The sequence below is a fragment of the Magnolia sinica genome, chromosome 3, assembly GCF_029962835.1.
Source record: "Magnolia sinica isolate HGM2019 chromosome 3, MsV1, whole genome shotgun sequence".
NCBI lineage: Eukaryota > Viridiplantae > Streptophyta > Magnoliopsida > Magnoliales > Magnoliaceae > Magnolia > Magnolia sinica.
This window is the reverse complement of record NC_080575.1, coordinates 125,842,694-125,854,825: the sequence shown is the minus strand read 5'-3', so window position 1 is coordinate 125,854,825 and position 12,132 is coordinate 125,842,694.

The following is a 12,132-nucleotide window of genomic DNA, read 5'->3' as shown; positions in this document are numbered from 1 at the left end:
GAATTCATGTGATTTATCCACGATTTACATCCGTTGTTTGAACTCATTTTCAGGGGTTAGAGTTCAACATTGAAGCCTATTCAAATCTCAAGTGAGTCACATGATAAGAAATCATAGGAAAACCTTGATACAACCGCTGTAGTGATGTTTATTACTCATCCAACCCGTTCATAAAATCACCAGCACATGAATGAAAGGAAAACAAAAATATCAACTTCATCCAAAATTTCTATGGCCTTCAAGAATTTTTAAATGGTAAATGTTCAATTCACACCATCTTGTGTGGGATGGTCTATTTAAGCTTCAGGTAGATTCGAGTTTTTAGTTCAATTCCTAAATATATCTAGTAAAATAGGTAGATAAGGTAAATAAAATACATAAATAATGAGGAACACATTAGTTTAATACAAAATTTTTGTGGCCTCCGGGAGCTTTTAATGGTGGTTGTTTGCCATGGTGTGGTCCACTTGAACATTAGAAATGTTTCATTTTTATGTCCTTAAAGAAGTTCACAGGACCGATGGATGATATATATATATAAAAATGCATACATTATGGTGGGGCCCACAACTCTTAACATGTCACCACACCACCTTGTAAAATATCAGCTTGATTCAAAGCTTTTATAGCCCGCAAAAGATTTTTAAAGTTAATAACTACTGTTTTCTGTGGTGTGGTTCACCTGAAATTTGTATCTACTTCAAAATTGAGGCCATGCCTTAAAATAAACTCTCAAAACAGATGAACGGCTTGGATATAAAATGCATGCATAGAGGTGGTCCCTACGGTCAGGGCCACCTACGTGGTTATTTGTGGGTCGCAGCCTAGTTACGCTCGGCCGCCTCTTTCAAAGAACAAGTAACCCAACCATATCCTAGTCTCAACACCACTGGACGTGATGTCCATCTAGGTCTTAAGAGAACCAATTGTTTCGGGTCTACACTCGGGTGAGAAACATGGATGTGGATAGCATGGTAATCCAGCGCCACTAATTTAGGTGGTGGGATAGCCCAGGGGTTTGGACGTCGTGGGATTTGTTTGGAAACCGCTGTCTTGGTCCCACTTAAAACACATTTGAAAGGGAAACGGATTGGCCACTCCCCCTGCCATCAGCCAATGGCTGATGGTTGGTGCTCTATGGGCCCCACCTTGATGTATGTGTTTCATCCATTTCGTCCACCTATTTTTATAGATCATTTTAGGATATGAGACGAAAAATTAGATATATCATAATTTCAAGTGGACCACATTACAGGAAACAGTGTTGAATGAACGTCTACCATTAAAAACTTTCTGGGGGCTGGATCAATCTGATCTTTGTTTTTTCCCTTCATCTTGGTCTGTATGACCTAATTAACAGATTAGATGTCAAATAAACAGTACATTGGGCCATAGGAGGATTTTAATGGTGGATATTCATTCACTATTGTTTTCCTGTGGTGTGGTACACCTGAGATTTATATTTTTTGAAACAAGCTATAAAATGATCTTTAAAAATAGATTAACGGCATGGATGAAACATATACATCATGGTGTGGCCCACAGAGCACCGGCCATCAGCCACTGGATCTGTGTAAGGGGGAGTAGCCCATCCGTTTCCAGTTGGAAGTTATTACTTACGTTGAGTCCGTACCTAACGACCCGCGACGTGTGGACCAGTCAATTCCCACTTCATTTATGAGGTGTCGGGTCACCACGCAATCTGAATCGGAGAAAAAGGGTTGGACAGAATTAAACGACGAATGGCTTACCCTCCACGCAGCCATGTTGCTACCCACTCGTGGCGGAAGCGGATTTGCTGGTGTACCACACACCAGCTGTGCAGCTGGTGTATTCGCATCAGCAAGTTCTGTAGGTTCCGTCATGAGATATGTGTTATATCCAAACCGTCCATCCATTTGGAGAGCTCGTCGTCACGCTTAAGACTAAAAATAAGATAGATATAAATATCAAGTCAACCACACCGGAAAAAGTAAGTAGGGATTGAACGTGTACCATTGAAACCCTTGTGGGGTGATGGAAGTTTTGGATCAATATGAGATTTATTTTTCCTCTTCATCCCAGTCTTTGTGACCTTATGAATAAATTGGATGGAAAATAAATGTTATGGTGTGACCTATGAATTTTATAACAGTGGAAATCATTATTCCGCTGCTATTTGTGGTGTGGTCCAGTTGATCTTTATATATGATTTTTTTTTATATATATAATGCCCTAAATTGATCTCAAAAAATAAATAAACAACATGGATATAATAAATACATCACTGCTGGGTCATGTAACTTTGATCTCCTTTGAACCGTTCGTACAACATGGAGCTCAAGGAGTGTTAGCGCTCGTCTTTGCACGACAGGTACCTATGTAGCTGGTGTGTGGTACACGAGCTAATCCGCTTCTAGTCGTGTCGCAATGTGACGTACGAGGGCCTACCATGACATGTGTACAACATTCCTATCCATCCATCATGCTATGCGTCCTTATGTTCCGGTGGTGCCTAGAGATTTAGGCTTATCTGAAACTGAGTGGGCTACACCATAGGTTGGGGTGAGGATGCGTACCATTAAAATCTTCTCCTACCCTAAAACTTAATATCTATAGTAAAAACGAAAATAAAATATGCTTTTGGCCATCAATCTTATGAAATCTCATAAATCTGCTAGGTTGGTTGGTTCAATCAACCTCTCCTACCCAAAATCATATATGATATATCGAAAAAACTCATTTCAGATTGCAACATACGATTATTTTAAGGTTGAACAGACAGGCAACAAGTCGGGGTCAACCCCGACTGGACCCGGTCGACCTCGACTGTCTACCAGACAGATGGGTTTAACTAGGTCTAGTTGGAGTCGACCCCAACTTGCATCATGTTTGTCAAACCTTAAAATAGTCATGTTGCAAACCGAAATGAGTTTTTCGACATATCATATATAATTTTTAGGGTAAGAGAAGATGATTGAACCAATCAACCTAGCAGATTTGTCAGATTTCTTAAAATCGATGGCCGAAAGCCTATTTTATTTTCGTTTTTACTATAAATATTTAGTTTTAGTTTGATTAGGCTGCCCCGACATTCTTCTCAACTCAAACATGAAAACTTTAAACCCATGTAGTTAATCACTATAAAAGATGTTAATATTGTGAATTTCATGTTCTACTCATTGAATTTCATGTTAGGCTTGTTGAATTTCACATTTGGCTCGTTGAATTTCATATTAGGCTTGTTGGATGGCAAAAATAAATTCTAGTGGCCCACATAAAGTTTTTAACAGTGGGGATTCAATCACTATTTTTACTACCATACGGTTCATATGAGATTTGGATTTGCTCATTTTTGGATTATGCCCTAAAATGAGCTTTTAAAACCATTGGTCAATGTGGATTTAAGGCATATATGTTACTGTAGGCCCCATAGTCGGGGATCCACACTCACTGTATCACGCCCCAAATCCGGGGACGGACAGCTTCCGTGATGCCCCGAATTCGGCACTCGACTTCCATACACCAAGTCCCGAGTTTGGCGCACCACAAGGAAGATTTTTGACTGAATTTTTTTTATTTATATACATAGTAATACCTGAGCATAAAGATCCATGATCAAATTACCAAGCAACACTCTCCAATAGAAATCCTGATTGTTACAAGTACAATGCTTTCCAAAGGTACACAACGTCAACATTGCCAAATCGAAAAATAGATTCAATGCATCGAAAAAGCAAAGTCTTCCAAGCTACTCCAGCCTTAAAAAAAATGAAAAATAGGAGGCATATGCAAAAAGTCTAGTGAGTACACACGTGTGTGTAGTGTATCCTACATGCAAGCAAGATAAAAATGCTACAAGAAAATCATACGACAGCCATAACCATATTACATGCATCCGTAATCACATCATCATCATCATATTGTCATGCCATGATTATACAATATCGAAAATACTGACAAGTCCATGAGTCATACAATATCAGAGTACACAATATAAATCAGTTATGCAAATGAAGAATTATAAAGAGCTAAATATCAGATGTCGAGGATGCAATGCAATATACAGTTCTGGATGAGTTCATGAATACCGTCAGCCGTATCTAAATATTGAAACATAGTAACCTGAAATGCTAAATATTACTAATACAATATAATATGTGGTGCGAATGAAATGACTATGCTGGAGTGAAGTCGGGATGATAGTACGTAGTATCGCAGACTATGGGGTCTATCACAAAGGACTTCTATCCAAACTAGTCCCATACCTAATTTGGATAGTCAGACTCAATGTGGTAAACTCCTAATCTCAGGTTAGTCGCGCGCCCCAACCGAAATCCTAGCCATTGCGAAGGTACACGTAACAAATAGTTGCGCACCACCAGCCTGAGTGGATCGTGAATGAATGATTGAATGATTATGCAACTCTTGCTCAATAAGTCCACATATCAGTACAGTTCATCTCTGGGATCATCACCGGGGTTTAGTACACTTCAAATGGCACTGTCTCTCTCCTAGCAGCACAGTCCAAGTGAGCGTAAGAAACCTTACTATCCACCTGGCCAATAGTCTGTCAATACCTATCTGGCACGTCGATAGCGGACCCATTCATGGGCTGGTCAAACTCAGCCTAGTAATGCCCCCTACCCTTGGGCGGGTAAGGCCACACCTCCTCCCAACTGACCACGACACAATGGGAGACGCGGCCTCCTAGTATTCGGCACTCGGGTGCTCATGTATCCACTCGATCTCGAATTGGGGCGTCTCCTGGCCTCGAAGGTTTAAGAATTTTCACCCAGCGACATCTATGGCACCCGTATGCTAGAACCAAATATTTTCGGTGTCCCATCTGGCCATCCACGATATGCCTGTGGAGGCAACGGCCCTAATGTCGCTAGGGCACACAAGGCAAGATGCATGAGTCATATAATACAGTCATGCATCAATCCTGCGTATACCGTGCACTCATGTGAGATAACCTCCACCTATCAGGAAGTCTCATAACAATCTGCCCAACGACATATGCAATGGTCAACCACATCTCATAACAAACATGCAGATGATGCGTATGGGCATGTATAATGATGTTATACTGTCACATACTCATAATCAGTATCAATAACTGGCCTCAATAATCGGCTTCGACAATATGGACATTTAACCAACATTGCCCCCAAGGAATGGCCCACATAAACATCAATACATACATCATGGTGAAATCACATATCACATCGGTCCTCAGATACATCACTTTGGGTCTCACACAAGGGCCGCACATTCATCGCGTTGGGCCTCACTCATGGGCCGCATATACATCACATTGGGCCGTATCATATGGGCCTTACACATTGCAATGGGCCTCGTCACATGGGCCATGAATACACCATATCAGGCTTCACGACCCATGGGCTTCAACTACACAATAAGTGGGCCTAACACATGCGCCTCAAATATATCACAATGAGCCACAACCCATGGGCCTAAAGTACATCTCAATGAGCCACAACCATGGGTCTCAAATACATCACATTGGGCCTCGAATACATTGCAAGTGGCTTCAAATCTATTTCACAGGTAGGCCACATACTCGGGCCTAATACACATCACTATGGACCACATCACATGGGCCAGAAATATATCTCAATGGGCCTTGCCCATAGGCCACGAATACAGGGCTACACCAATTATGATAAGTCTTATATCACACGTCACATAGTTAATGGCTCATATTTGGTGTTGCATGGTTAAGGGCCAAGAGTCACATTTCATCGTACCAATTACGGTTTAGAGATCACAACGTATAGAATCCAGGACCTTGATAGCATTAGCTTGAGTAATATAACCCTACGTTACATTCGGTTTAGTGTACAACTTGGTTATATGTGATTCAAGTGGCGGTATCTATATCGATAAGCACAAACCTACGTTGTTGAATGACCATCAATACCACTTGATTTCATACGGTTAGGTGGCCTTGTACGTATTTCACATTCATACAATTAGATAACTACATATACTACATATACCCCACCATTGCCTATGATGAGGTGGTTATATATACATCAAATACCTACATGATTAATGGACTAAACAAGTATATCACACCCTCACACCACTAGAATCTACATATTTGTTATAATTAAATATGTTTAAGGGTTTAAACACAAGTCACATGATCCTATTACTTAGGGCCGTACTCTAACCAAAGTACCAAATGATCAAGGGCTATCCACAATCAGCTCATTTAAGGGATTAATCATCATTACTTCAAAAATTACAATACCAGCTCGTCATATGTTCAATACATCGAGATTACAAACTCTTGTCTAAGAGGCCTAATGGTTGGCCCAAGGCTACCACTGATGGGCCCACATGACATTCACTTAAAATGGGCCTTAACATTCTTGGACCCACACATAAATTGAATTTAAAAATGGGTTCTATGCGGTGGAGCTCATGGGGCTTTCTCATGAGGTTAAGTTATGTGCAACCCACTTAAGACTTTGGTCTTAGGTTGGATTTAATAGTTAGGTACTTTTTTTTTTCTTACAAGCTTGTATTGTATGGTCCAATTCAGGTTGGATTGACTGATTTTTGGGACAATGCCCTAAAGGAGACCCGGTACATGGGCTAGATGGGTTGAATATCTAATACATCATCAGGATGTCCCATAACAAATTTTTAATGATGAGAGTTTAATTTACATTATTTCATAATATACGGCTATCTAATCATTGGATGAGCCTGATTCATGGTGACATACCGTCAAAAGGGTTGATAAAATAGATAAACGATGAAGATCTTAAATATATATTATGTCATAACCTTGGTGGATTAAGTGACATAACACCTACATCAAAGTGGGTCATACCACACACAAGTTGAGAGGTTTACCCTCCATTAAATATTCATAATCATTTGTTGGGCCTAGAGGGATGTGGTTCATAAATCCAGCCCATCCATTATGTGTGTCCCACTTAGTTAAGGGGTTAGACCAAGTTTTAGATACATCCAAAATTCGGGTGGACCTAACAAGTGATTTTACATGCTCGAGCTTCAAGTTGTACGAATGGTTCAAGGAGATCAAAGTTACATGGGTCCTAAAGTGATATATTTATTATACCTACATCGTTCATCTATTTTTAGAGATCATTTTAGAAAATTATCCAAAAAAAAATCATAACTAAAGATTATCTAGACCTCACCTCAATTAACAGTGAGGATAATGATTTCATCGTTAAACCATTCATAGGGCCCACCATAACGTTTATTTTCCATTCAATCTGTTCATAAGGTCACAAAGACCTGAATTAAGGGGAAATACAAATTTCATATTGGTCCAAAACTTCTGACCCAAAAAGGGTTCCAATGGTAGATGTTTAATCCTTACTGCTTCTGTAGTGTGGCCCACTTGATAGTTAGATCTATCTTATTTTTCTTTTCAAACCTTAAGACAAGCTCACCAAATGGATGGATGGTTTAGATATAACATATATCACATGATCAGACCCATGAAAATTACTGATTTATTTAAATTTATAAATTTATTTTTATTTTTATTTCTTGATGGTGTGGGCCACCTGAGTTTTGTGTACGGCTGAATTTTGAGGGTGACCCATTTTTAAAGGGCACCCATCAAATGCACAGTGCTGATGTTCGACGTGCATCAAGGTGGGGCCTGTGGATGGGACCCACGATCCCTGCCTACCCAAGCAGCGTCTGCTGCAGCGTCCAGACGCTGGACGTCAGCAACACCAAGGGGCGGACGCCCCTGTTTTTTTTTCTTTTTATTTTCAGTTGTTTTTCCTATGTGGGGTCCACAGAAGGACGATCTACTTCGTCTACTGAGTTCTTGGGCTCGTCACAGGTCTAAAGAGACCAATATTGATATATTTAGGTGGATAGAAACATCACAGTAGGCTCCAATCATTTATTACTATTAAAAAAAAGGTCTTTTTGATGGTGTTGCCTACCAAAGATCTGGATTGTCTTCATTTTTCAGCTCCATGGCTAAAATGAGCTGGGAAATTAAATGGACAGCGTGGATTGAATACATACATCATGGGTGGGGCCCGTTGGGGACCCACACTTCTTTCCTTCTTTTTCTTTCAAGCGGCAGGGGCGTCGGGACGTTGCTTACTGCAGTGTCCAGCCTTCCTCTCTCTCTTTTTTTTGTTATTTATTTATTTATTTATTTGGTGTGTGTGCACGTGTGTGCACATGTGTGTTTGGCCAGCACAATGGCCTCACTTTGGGATGGTTTGGATGGCTTACAAAATTCTAGTGGGGCCCACAATCAATGGGTCCCACATAAAGTCTATAAAAACATTGTTATTATTATTATTATTATTATTATTTTGTATTCTCCCATGAATCCATACCATTAAACACATCATTATCACATCATTATGATCAACATCATCTTCACCATACAAAACACAACAAAAACAAAATAAGAATGAATAGGGTGGGTGTACTCACCTTGATGAATTAGATGGATGGAAGGGATGAAATTGATGGTTGAGATGGATGGAAGGTATGGGATTGATGGAGTTGATGGCCCACCAAGATCACTCCTCTCTCTCTCTCTCTCTTTCTTATGGGAAAATGGTGAAATGCTAAGGGATGGAGCGGTATTTATAAAGAAATGGATAAAATTTTGGTTAAGTTAAGCTAATGTGATTAATATTAGCTTAGGCTTAGATTATGGTACTTAATTCATGCTTTGTAATTAATGGTGGATTAAATGAGCATGAGATGGCATGGTGTGGTGATGTCATGCATAGTGTATGGCATGGATAAAGGTTGACTTTTCATGTACATGAGAGAGAAGAGGTATGGGTATGTGACATCACAGACATGGGTAGAGATTCTCTCACCCATGTGTGGCATGTACATGTGTGCATGACATGTGTTGTGCACATGTGTAGAATGAAATACATGGTGTTATGTGCACATGATACACTTATTATTCTTCACGGCGTATTTCACTAACGGAGTATCATGCCGACGCACGGGTGGTACCTCCACGATCGCGGCAATGAGGCGATCGATATGAGATAGGTTTCAAGGTCTTGAGGTCTCGGTCAGTTGGGTGTGTACTATGAACGGCTAATCTAGGTCTAGCTAAGGGTGTCGATCATCGTGCATATATGCATAGAAACTGGTACGGAATGGACTGGGTATTACACACTGCGAATTGGGTACTTGAGGAGCACAATTGACTGGGTGCAGATTGGGTACTCCCATCACATAATCTGCTCACCACAAACTGTTTTCAATCTTACTGTGATGAAAATGACCTTATGGAAAATCTTTATGGGTTACCTAAAATGTATGAGTTTTATAGGTCGGCGATAACGATAACACTGGCAACGATATCGATATCGTTGGTAGTATCAAAGATTTCAGGTATTAGCAATGCATCGCTAAGTATTCCCAATGTATTAATATCCCTAATTTAATCACCAATATTTTTAACTATGTAAATTCTAGGCATCGCTTGTATTGCCTGCATTTCCCGTTATCAGCGATATTATCGACGATATCGATATTGTTTCCGTATCCCTGGTCAGCGAAATTTGTCGCGATACCGATACTTCAAACACTGGTCCCAAGACTTTCTCTAGCTGAAAAGCATTACCCAAATAGTTGATGGGTTTTTATGGTTGAATGTGGACCATATGCAACTTCGGTAAATTCCAAGACAATTTCCTTCACTCCCTTATTGAGAAGTGACAGAATTGACCGTGAAATGCATGAAATTGACCGTGAAATGCATTGAATTGACCGTGAAGTGAAGGAAATTGACCGTGAAATGCATGGAATTGACCGTGAAGTGAAGGGCATTGATCATGAAATGCATTGAATTGACCGTGAATGCATGAAATTGACCGTGAAGTGAAGGGGATTGATCGTGAAGTGAAGGGAATTGACCGTGAAATGCATGGAATTGACCATGAAGTAAAGGGCATTGACCATGAAATGCATGAAATTGACCGTGAAGTGAAGGGAATTGACCATGAAATGCGCGGATTTGACCGTGAAATGCATGAAATTGACCGTGATTATTGAAAATTTAAATCGTAGTGGTAAGAAATTCGTAATTTCAAAGAAAGCAACAAATGTATTCAATATATAACAATCATAGTCATATTATAAAAAATGCACTACAAATTGCATTATTTCGAAGGTATTGGAAATTTGCAACTCTGACGATTATGTCTTGTTTGTTTGCAATGTTCGCATTTTTGTTGTTATTCGTTCCTCTCAACGGGAAATGATCTGTGCCTTCTTTGGTCTTTCAGCTACCCTCCTCTATAGTGGTGGCTTCATACTCGCACAATACTTCTTGAATCCTAATAAAATTTTCCATTGGCTCTTGTCCCGTACTGGGTTCACAGAATCTTCATACGTGATCTTGTAATTTCTCGTCGTGTACAACGAGGAACAGTATGAATAATGATGAGTATTGTAGTTTATACATGTTGAAAGAACATGAAAATAAGAGAATCCTTTTACTTCAAACTCGCGACATGTATATGAAAGCTCACTGAGCTTGACAGTATCATTGTACTTTCCCACAATATAGTATTCATCCCACTACATACTTACATCGGCTCTTGTCTTTAAATGTTTGGCCAACGACTATATCAATTAGGTCATCAAGTGGATATGAATACAATGACAAGTCTGCATTGGTGAAACCAGCATCCTTAAAAGGCATAATGGGAAGGCTGGTAGTGAAGTCCGATGTTCGAGCCTGCTTGGGCAATGGAATGTCGCTTTCACTTACGTTTCTGGCATTGGATGTTGAGGGCAAATCTACTATTGTAAATGAAGGTAATGTCGTATATTCACGTCTGAGCTTCACGTCAGCCGACGCCCTCACTTGACTTGTCACGAAGTTTGATGTCCGAGTTGACTCATGTACTGGAGTGTTGCTTAGAAAAACCTGTGAAGGTGATGTCATATATTCATATTTCAAGATATGTTCCTCACCCAAACTTCCTACTGCTGGGGCGTCATGTTCGAAACCACTGTAAGCCACCGCCCACCGGGTCTTCGAGTATTGCCTCATTAACGCGTTGCATTGTCTCGATGAATAAACAGATGTAGTAATCCGGATGCTTCAACTGTGTTGCCAAAAACATTCTCATATTTTCGTTATCTTCAATTACAATCGAAAGGATTGATTCGTTTGTGTAAGGATACAATGCTTTCAACCTAATATTATAATCCTTAAGCCTACTCTTCACAATCCAGTACATTTTCGATAGAAGCTCATCATATGTAGTGTCAACGCTTACAACAGTAGTTTTCGAGTCTCCACCCTTGTACATGTATCGATTATTTTCGCTTACTAACTCCCCACCATATGAGCATATGATCATTATCGAAGCCATTTTTTGAAAACAAACACAATGATATAACTCATTTAGTATTCACATGTATAAAGTGAATTTGACCAAGTAGTAGAAAATCCACCATTGTACTAGCTCGAATATGACCGACTTATCGGTAAAATTTTCAAAGTTCTCAATTGCAGAGATCTATGCCACTCAGTTCGCAATGATTTTCACTTACTTCATGGTCAATTTTACTCACTTCGCGATGAATTTCACTCACTCCTCGATCCTGAGGTGATTGAAAATGACCATAAAATGAGAGAACTTAAGGAAATTGAATTGATCATGAAGTAAAGGGGAAACGACGGAATTGACTGTGAGAAGTGAAGGGAATTGGCCGTGAAATGCATGGAATTGACTGTGAAATGAAGGGGATTGACCGAGAAGTGAATTCAATTGACCGTGAAGTGAAGGGAATTGATCGTGAAATGCACGGAATTGACCGTGAAATGAAGGGGATTGACCGTGAAATGAAATGAATTGACCGTGAAGTGAAGGGAATTGACCGTGAAGTGAAGGGGAATTGCCTGAAGTGACCGTGAAATCATGGAATTGACCATGAAGTGAAGGGAAATGATCGTGAAGTGAAGGGAAATGACCGTGAAATGCATGGAATTGACCCTGAAGTGAAGGGAATTGACCACGAAATGAATTGAATTGACCGTGAAGTGAGGGGGAATCGCATTGAATTAACAATGAAGTGAAGGGAATTGACCGTGAAGTGAATGAAATTAACCGTGAAATG